This window comes from Solanum pennellii, chromosome 7, assembly GCF_001406875.1.
Source record: "Solanum pennellii chromosome 7, SPENNV200".
Taxonomy (NCBI): Eukaryota; Viridiplantae; Streptophyta; class Magnoliopsida; order Solanales; family Solanaceae; genus Solanum; species Solanum pennellii.
The window spans coordinates 47,438,977-47,449,302 of record NC_028643.1 but is presented as its reverse complement, the minus strand read 5'-3'; positions in this window follow the sequence as shown (position 1 = coordinate 47,449,302).

Sequence of the window (10,326 nt, the reverse complement as noted above, 5' to 3'; positions counted from 1 at the left end):
TTTTGGGGAATTAATAGATGTTGATTTGTGTTATTTAATGAGTTTAAGTCTTCCGCATTATTTTCTGTTGATATATGTTAAAATGATAAGGGTTAGATTGGTTGGTTCGCTCACATAGGAGGGAAATTGTGGGTGCCAGTCGCGGCCCCGGTTTTGGGTCGTGACAGTCTCACTCGCGTAATGATGATAATGTAATATCTAAGCTCATATTCATCAAGAAAAGAATGGGACGACCACTCATCCATAGAGTTAAGTAAATCTCATAACTATAAACAAGCTTCAATAATGTTTCAGTCAAACTCTATGAAATAAGAAAGTAAAGTAAATATGAGATTAGCACCGATAGACTAGAAATGAGCTTGTGCTAACACATGTAAGTGTCATGAGAAGAGGCTACCAACGAGGTGAACAAGTAGTCTTCGTATGTCTCCTAGTCTTCGAACTATTTTTTCCAGCATAGGGGTACTAGACGGTGGAAACCTCCGCCCAAGAATGCCATCAGTTTTGTTTCACTTTGGCTGGTGATTCCATATCTTTTCGGTGTGGGGAAGACACCGAATTTCATTTTTAGCTTACATGATCTATGTCCGTTATAGCTCAGGAAGTATTCGGTTCACTTCAGCCGTGAACCTCTCTTTTTCAGTGTGCGGAAGACATTGGCTTTATTGAACTTTAGCCGGTGAACCCCCCTTTCCGGAGTGGGGTAAACACAAAACTTCATTCACCTTAACTTTGCGAATCACCCCTTTTCGATGTGGGGGAGACACTGGATTTCATGTTAGCTCGCATGATGTACTTCTGTTAATGAAAAACAATTCTTTAAAGAAAGTAAGAAAGAATTAAAGTAGTATGTTCACAATGAACAACAAATAGAAGAAGTAGAAATGTAAGTTCAAAGTGAACTAAGAAAGTAAGAGCTCAAGAATATCAATGACTTGTTTTTATAAGAATGAAGTTTTAACAAGTTGTGGATATAGCAAATAAAGATTGCCTTATAATGACTTCCTATATTATGCCAACAAAGGGGAGCAAAACGTAATGGCTAATCAATGCCCCGATATCCTTATGCTACGCAAACGACTACATAATGGGCTTAATAAAAATTTTCTTATAAAGACTTATGTCAATTTAAAAAGAATAGAAGATATAACTTTTTTGTAAGGTAGTGAAATCATTTCTTGAGTCTTTTGGATTACTTACTCGATTAATTGTAGGTATGGGACTATAATGAATCATAGAACTTGTAAGTAAGACATACGATTGAAGAAGATCATTGAACTGCACAACAACAAGAATAAAATATTCAAAAATGATCTATGTGTCGGAAAATGAGCTCTTCTCTTACAGGGAGCAAAAGTATAAATTTCCATTTAAGTTGTTCTAAAATTATGATCACATTCCATGGTCTAGTGTTCATATAGAAAATGAGTTGTATTCTTCAAATGCATGGGAATATGTCATATTCATAGCATAAATCAGAAGCAAAGATTTAGGAAAATAAAGAGAATTAACTTTCCAGAAACGGCATATTACTTTAGGAAGAGCTTTCCTTGATCATGCATAGTCGTTATGTTTTTTTTTGCATACACCCATACTTATTAAAAGTGTGTACTAACCCAATATATTATTACTATATTTATATCGTTATGTGTTTTTTTCATACACCCATACTTATTACAAGTGTGTACTAACCCAATATATTATTGCTATTTTTATAGATGCAGGTTCTAGAGAGGATTGAAGATTCGACGAAGTAGTTTGGATTAGAGATCTTCATTCATTTGGTAGGTCCTCTTGAGTCCAAGGATTCTACATTTTATTATTCTACTTTAGTACAAGTGACATAGCTAGTGGATGTTGTCCCTTGCGTTTTCTTTCAAATAGTTGTTCTAAGGTTTTGTATTAAGGTCGTTTGGCAAACTATTATTATTATTATTATTATTTTCTATTTCAATTGTTTAATGTTAAATAGATGGTTGCTTTAGTTGACCTTATTAGTATATCACTCTTATGCATTATCATATGAATTCTATGTACACTTCATTAAGAATTAAAAAGTTTTTAATTTTCCACAAATATAACTATATGATTGTGATGAAAACTAAGAAGAGGCTTGTCTGCAACCACTGAGAGGTTAACGACGCCGGCCGCGTTCGGATTCCAGAATTCGGGTGTGACATGCAGTTGTAGGCAAGCATCAACGGGCACAAACAACGCTCAGTATGTCCATCTACGGACCGTACTACAGGACTTCCTGTGGTCATGAGTCTTGACAACAAACTTAAGCCTTCACTAGGTTAATTTTCATCGACGCTTCAACATCGATGGGTTGTTGGTGGAATGAAGAGGCGTCATTTTGTTCAGTCGATTGACACTTCCAAGGTAGTATTTTAACATATTTTGGGTCGTTATTGAGTGACTCTTGTGGGTCCTTTGGGGAGTCATACCCGGTATTTTCCAACGTAATTTTATACCTTAACATCAAGGACCTTCCACATCATTTTCACCCAAAAAAATTACACGCAACACCTTCAAATATGCTAGGTACGCTTAAGACACACACGTGCATGTCTCAAGGGCTTACTTTAGAACATCTTGCGCGTTTTACCGCTAAACATCATTGAAACTTACCATAGTGACTATAAACACAATTATAAAACATATAATGACCTCATAAGCTCATGAAACACACATAAGGCCCCTTAGGTGTCTAGTCGTCGAACATCTTGTTCTTCCCTTGACGTTTGAATTCCAAATGACTTCAATTCACTCATGCATACTTTAAAATACTTAATCAACATATTAACAAGATTATAGGCACTAGTGAGGCTCTATACACCCTCACTCATTTTTGGGGGTCTTACAACCGACATCCAGATGTCGGTATTCAAAATAAGAGGAATAAATATTCAGATCTAAAAAAGATTGAAATAATACAAATAATAAATAAAAAAGTGATAAACTCTAGAGGTTGAAATTTAATAGAGACCAATATTTTTCTAACCTAAGCAGGGATGTCGCTTTTTGGGTTGTATTTTAGGAAATACTAACCTTCAGAGGTCACTATTAATTATTTTTTAATAGTGCACATTCTTTGCGTTAGCTCTACAAGGAGGTATGATCTGAAACATAGAACGTCGAGTTACAACATGGAAATAGATTATATTCTACGCACAACAAGAGTAACAGAAAAGTGGTGATTTTGCCTAAAAACCATTGTAGTCTCCCACTCATTAGAGGTGGTACGTACTTCACACCATAAAAGGACTCTACTTAGTGTGGCTTTTTAGACATCCTAGGCCTTATAAATGTGGTTCGTTGATACCAAGTTTTCAGACCCCGAGATGCCCCCTTGGTAAGGACACGAGACCTAGGATCATGAGTCACTTCAAGCTAACCCTGGTGGCATAACATAAGAAAAATATGATAACAAAACTAATGCAAAATCTTAAATATCATAGAATGTAAGAGTGATGGGGAATACCTATTAAAAACACAATATAGATAATCAGAGAGTTCTTAACAAAAGAAATATTAAACTTTAATGATAAGCTGAAACTAAACTATGTTCGAAAGTAGCTTCTAACTAACTAGAAGTATTGGCATATGCCAGAGCTAAATATAGGGAAACAAAAAAAAAGACGAAAAGAATAAAATATAATATTTCACTAGTCCTCGAAGAAGGAGGATTCACCACTAATGTTGCTGAACTGAAGATCGAGAACCAGTCTAAATGTGATCTGATTCTTGCGGACCTGAACCTATATCACGAGAAGATGTTGTACAGAGTATGTGTTAGTAATTTAAAGGTGCGGAGCATGTAGGATAGAATAAAGTTGGTTAATAATATAACTGAACAAACAATAAAACAATGATACAATATTAGCATGAATATGATATTGAAAAATTATAAACACGAATTTGAACATGAAAAAGATATTGAAAATGATGAACACGATAGCAAAATGAATTAAATACTAAACAAGACTGATAACGTGGTCAACGCAATAGAATCTGAATGTACTTTGAGGAAGCTACTAATAATCTACATAAGACCATATGAGATAAATGTTGTGTTAGATGTATACGCCCCAGCAAGAGTATCCAGTAAACCCTTTCAGTTATACAGAGCCATTCTAGCCTGATCACTAAAATAATGCCCACATAGGGTACTTACAACTTATGGGGCACGTAATTTTGTGACGTAAGGTTGACTTGACTTTATCCACCTTCTCCCACTTGAATTAAGTTATTTAATGTTATATGAGTGAAATAATGTAATACTAGATAACTAAAATATAACAATTATGAATGATAATTTGATGTGTATAAATTGAAGCTTGCATGTGTATACCAAATATTTGAATAATATGACCTAACATGCATTATTTCATGAACTAAGAAATACTTACAAATAAGTTTCTGAATATCATATGAGAAGTTGAACAACAATATGATAGTATGATTTGGATCATTAAAATAACTAATTCATAATAATCTACAGAAAATCTTGAAACCCTAAATCCATACAATAGTAAGGGAATCAACATTCTGACTGAAATATAGGGACTCAATGGGTGAAAGGATCCCACTAGTGAAATCTCACATGCCTAGTGATGAACTCAAGGATGAATCTATCGACTTTGGGACTAAAACAGATGGAAACTGTTGCATTCTTGAACAAGGGTTGCTCGACCTCTTTCTTCTGTTGTGTACTACTTTTCTATTTTTTGGTTAAGTTATATGAATAGAGTAAGTTCAAATTAACTTTCTAGGCTAAAAAAACAAAAAATAACATAGTTTTGGGGCTTAACCCATAAGGAAAGGACCAAAAGACCCCTATTGTAACTGCTGTTAGGATCTCCAACGGACGGGACCAACGAACCATCGATGGACTAACTTTATGTGCTGGTCAACAGACACTCAAGACTGTGATCTGAAGATTTGGGGTTTGATTGAAGGACGCGGACCACAGCCCATGACTTAACCTAAGATATATGGGTACGGTCGTGGGTCGAAAATTATATTAAATTTTGTGGTTCAGATTGGGGGGGGTTGTTAATGCGAAGAAAAGACCACAGGCACGGGTCATGGGTCAATCTATCGTCTGTAGGCAAAAACTATAGGCTTTACCATCATTTTTTGGAAATCTCCATTAAGGTCTGTTTTATCAATTTGGGGTTTTATAGAATCGACAACAAAGATAACAAACAAACATCTTGATGAGCTATAAGCTAGAGAAGAACTCTGTAGACCAAAGTGAATCAATGTAAATGGCTTATTCACCTTACTAGTACATAAAAGATAAGTACAACGATGACATTTATCTAAGACACAAATATCACAATGAAAGTTAAAGAAAATGCACTGCAAGAACAAAGTTGGGAATAAGTCTTTAATGCAGCCAGAAGAAGTATGACAACTCTTCGATGCCACACCCATATTTTGTGTTGTTTTACAGAACATGAACCTTGACTTTTTAGAACAATTATGGCATACAACATACACATAATATATCACTACTCTTTTAGTACCACATCGAATAATATCTTTATTGTTCAAGTCCTTAAAGATACATAAATAAGGATTCATTAATACAAATAGACAATTTAATTGTTGAGTTATTTGAGACCTAGAAAAAGATTATTGGATAGTGAAGGAACAAATCATGATATCTCTAGAAACAATGAGGGAGACAGCCACACTTCAAGAACGATTAAATAGAGATGATACAACATTTGTATTAGACACATGTGAATGGTGTGCTTTATTAGGAGCCAGTAGAAGCAACTTATGAAACATCATATGATCAGTTTCTCTAGAGTCAATAACCCCTCTAGTGTCTTAATTAGAATCCCTATTAATGTTAGTTGATCAAATATTACCATATATGAGTCTCAGTAAAGCTAAATCAGAATCACTACTTCTAGTTGAAACCAAAGTCGTTCCTACAATTGGCAGTGATGTACTAGAAAAAACCATAACAACAACTTTCCAATAATATTTATCACCATCATTCAATTGCTCCATTCCCTGGGCTTGTTTTCACTTGAACCATCCAACAAATCTCTATATCCTTACAATTTAAAATAAAATTCAGCTGCATGTGTAGGATTATCGCAATGAGTACAACCTTTCTCACCAATGCTACGATTTTTTAAATGGTGATGATTGTTAATAAAAGAAGCCTTTGCTGCCATAGCCATACTGAAATCTGTATTATTATTTAATATTGTGTTCCTCCATTGTTCTTAACTTTGAACAATACAAAAAAGCGTTCCTATGTAGGGAAAAGGATTTTTGCAAAGAATATCACTTCGTACCCAATCATAAATAACATCCAGACGAGCAAGGATCATATACACATGTTCCTGTTCAATTTCCTTACGTCGGTTCTAGAAAACGTCGGGTTGAGTTAATGAGATGGGTTTAAGATAATCTAGTTCCTCGCGTATTGTGCATAAATATGCAAAGTATGTCGACATTGTTTTCACCTCTTGTTTCATACGTATTGATTGAAAAGAGATATCATAAATAAATAATTTATCAGCCCCTACTTAGTATGTTTGAGACATGGTGTCCCAAATACTCTTGGATATTGGAAGACAAATAAATAAGCTCATAATGTTGGGTTTCCGTCGCACCGACACGCCAATTTTAACAATAGAATTATCCATACACCACTTTGCATAAGTGTCATCACTAGAAAGAGGCTCTTTAATTGTTCCAGAAAAATATCCCATATTTTCAAGACATGGAACAAACATTTCAAAGACTTGAGACCAAAGAAAATAGTTCTTGCCATTGAGTTTTACACCGAAAGGAATGTTTATAGGTTGTTGAACAACATTTTATTTTTATAAAATTCACCCATGGAAGAGTAAATGTAGCGAAAAGAAAGGTAATTATTAGAGGATTATTCTTGCTGGAATACCGAGTCAAAATGAGTGGAAGAAGATACTTTCATTATGATTAGCTATATAGTATATATAATTACAACAATATGTGAAGATATTTACAATCCCAAAGAATATGCTACTACAATCCCAATTGATATGACATACAATCCCACAACATATTCTAATTGATAGAGAACAAATCTACTCATTAAATAAGGTTAACTGAGTTCTTTAACTAATGCTAACAAAACATACTGATTTTGTTTAGGATGTTCTCACTTAATCTTTGTGCACATAAAGAATAGATATAATTTAAACTTGTAATATTTTTGTTGAATGACCTAGACTACCTAAATTTGTGTCACTCTCTTCTTCCCCTTTGCTGCTTTTTTTATGGATTCTTCGTGGAATATTGTTGAGAGGAAAGCCCGTAAGGGAATCCATCAAATATGATTGTATAAACCAATCAAGTGTGTGCTTGCAATTCTTCGACGGTTTAAAATAGTTAAGGGAGTTTATTTTTAGTTTCTAATTTCTAGGTATATGAGATTTGTGATTGAGAATACAATCAAGGTGAGGATCTTAGAGTTTAAAAGCAGAGGAAACTACTTTTCGATTAATAAGTTTCTCCCATGTTCGTTTTGCAAGTTGAATGTGTTTTAAGAAAAATAATTACACATCTTAAAACTTTAAGTAATTTGGTTATATTTCTTTTCTGAAATTATATCAATATAAATTAATAGAATCACAATTTTTTGTATCCTCTAGAATATATAATATTAGGCTATGATTGTCACGAGCAGGGAGAACCCCCTAGACGTCACAGGCATCTTGATCCTCGAAGAGGCCTTAGACTAGCCCTTAGCATACATCATTTCATATTATAGGTAGGAAAAATGCAAAAATTTAAAACTTTTAGATATTATATATACTTAGTTTTCTCGTATTTATATATATATATATATATATATGTGTGTGTGTGTGTGTGTGTGTGTGTGTGTGTGTGTGTGTGTGTGTGTATGTGTGTGTGAAGTTTACATAGGCTTTTCATTTATGAAGTCTCCATAGACTTCTCAATTATGCAACATAACAAATTAATTAAAGTAGTTTAAATATTGCCTCACACAAAACCCTTCTATCATAGAAGTATCATATTTGGGCATATCCCTTACACTATTACAATATACCACATATAGGCTTATAACAAAGTCTCGAATATAAGGAAAGAACAATTGTCTTAGACATAGTCAATATCATATCTAGAGTATAAAAGTGGCATAATCCTCAAATTTTTGGACTCGCCAATAACTTAGGAAAAATTCCAAGTCATCCTTCAAAGTGGTCAATTTTATCAATCATTCTTCAAAAAATATCAAAGTACGGGAACTTTTCTCCTTTGGGATTCCTTTCCCCAAAGGGTACTTTAAAAATTGTTTTCAAAAAGTTGAGTTTCATATGGGTTTCTTTCTAATCCGAGATTGATCTTTTAAATTACGTTGTTCTTGATTTCATTGTTCAATTGTGGTACTTCTTGATTCTCAACCTAGTATTATGGAGGAGATGATTATTTGACCCCAATTCCTTAATCATGGTTATGAACTAGTGTAGAATTGATTGTATTGATATAATTTACTTAATTATTGTGTTAATTACTATTGAGTGATGTTATTACATCTATTACTTGATTAAATTGTTTGGTTGATTGGAAAACCATGGATGATGGCTTTTGAAGGAAATTTGGTAAGTCTTTGTGATCTCAAACCTTTACTTCAATTATGATGGATTGTACTTGGTTATGAAGTTCAATTGAAGTATATCATGTGATTAACTAAGTAGGTGCTGTATGTGATGCAATTGAAATACCTTTATTATGTTATTGTAAGATTATGCTTAAGATGTAATGATATAAGGTTGGTATGAGTTACCTATATGCCTTATTATGACATAATGAAGATAATGTGCTAGTAAAACAAAAACATTTCAAAAATGACTCTTGCTTAACGTCAAGTGAACTAGTAGTGTGGAGTGTCCCTTCTAAAGTAGGAAATATAGGATCACTATAGTACTCATGAGATAGAGATTAATATGCCAATGGCTTAAATAGGGTCTCAAACATGTCTCTTTTTTTGTTAACTATTATTCCTCCATAGGCATACTAGCTAGTCGATCTACCTTGATGCTATGTTCATGTATTGGTACTACCTTGTCAAGTAGTCCACCTCATTTCGGTGTAGGGTTCCATGACACCGAATTCCATATTTACTCACGTGGTCGTTATCGGTTAAGTTAAGATTTTCCCAAAAGCAAAGTGAAGTTATAAAGTTAACTCCAACTAGGAGGACTTAAGGGTTTGACTTTTTCTAGGTAGGGGTATGGGACTCTACTTATACATTGCACTAGTTGGCCTTGAGGGAAGTCCTAGGAGGATGTTCTTATTACCTAAACATTGCACTAGGCCTTGAGGGATGATATACCGTGGTTTCACGGTATTATTAATACTTTTTCCTTAAGTTTAGTGTGTTCAAAAGCCTTTTTGTGCTAATTTTTGTATAAGTTTCTTTTTATTTAGCAGGAAATCTGTCCAAAGTTGAATGCGGAGATTTTGAGCGAAAAAATGCAGAAGAGACCACCTACGGAGCTTATGACGGTCCGTAGGTGGCAGCATAGTGCAGCTATTGAAGGAAGATGGGGAAGTCTGACCAAGTGTGAGGTTACGAAGCTTGTGACGGTCCGTCGTGTCTATGACGGTCCGCCCTGCAGGTTCGTCATGAAGTTCAGAGAAGTGATCCCAGTACCCATATTCCAAGAGTTGAATTGTTTTGAAACGAAGGCCCTCGACGGACCGTTGTGCCTATGACGATCCGTCATACTTGCCGTCGAGGGTAATGAAGAAGAGCAGCAGAAGAAATTGCATAAGTATGGGACGACGGAGTCCATGACGTCCGTCGTGACCATGACGATCCGTCGCGAGGTCCGTCGACCCAGCCGCGTTTTGGCAGATTTCCAGTAAATAGAGTCCTTGTTTAATTAGGTTTTTATTTTCTATAAATAGTTCGAAAAACCTCATTTTTGAGGTTAGACTCGGAGATTGTTAGACTCTGTTAGGTTAGACTCTAGATTGTTAGACATAATATTATTAGACTCTTTGTATTAGTGTTAGACTTTTGATTATCATTGATTGCTGGTGATTTGTGGTGATTAATCAAGCAAACTTTCGGATTTACACTTTCTCATTGAAGTAAGTACATGAATTCTTATTTAATATATTTGAATATTGTTATTATGACTATGAGTAACTAAACTCAACAACTAGGGTTGTGGGAACCATAGGCAAATAATGAGATAAAACCTAACTAAAATAAAAATTCTAGAATATTGTCTTGCATGTATTAATAATTCTTTCGCTTAGAAGTCTTTTTAACGGATG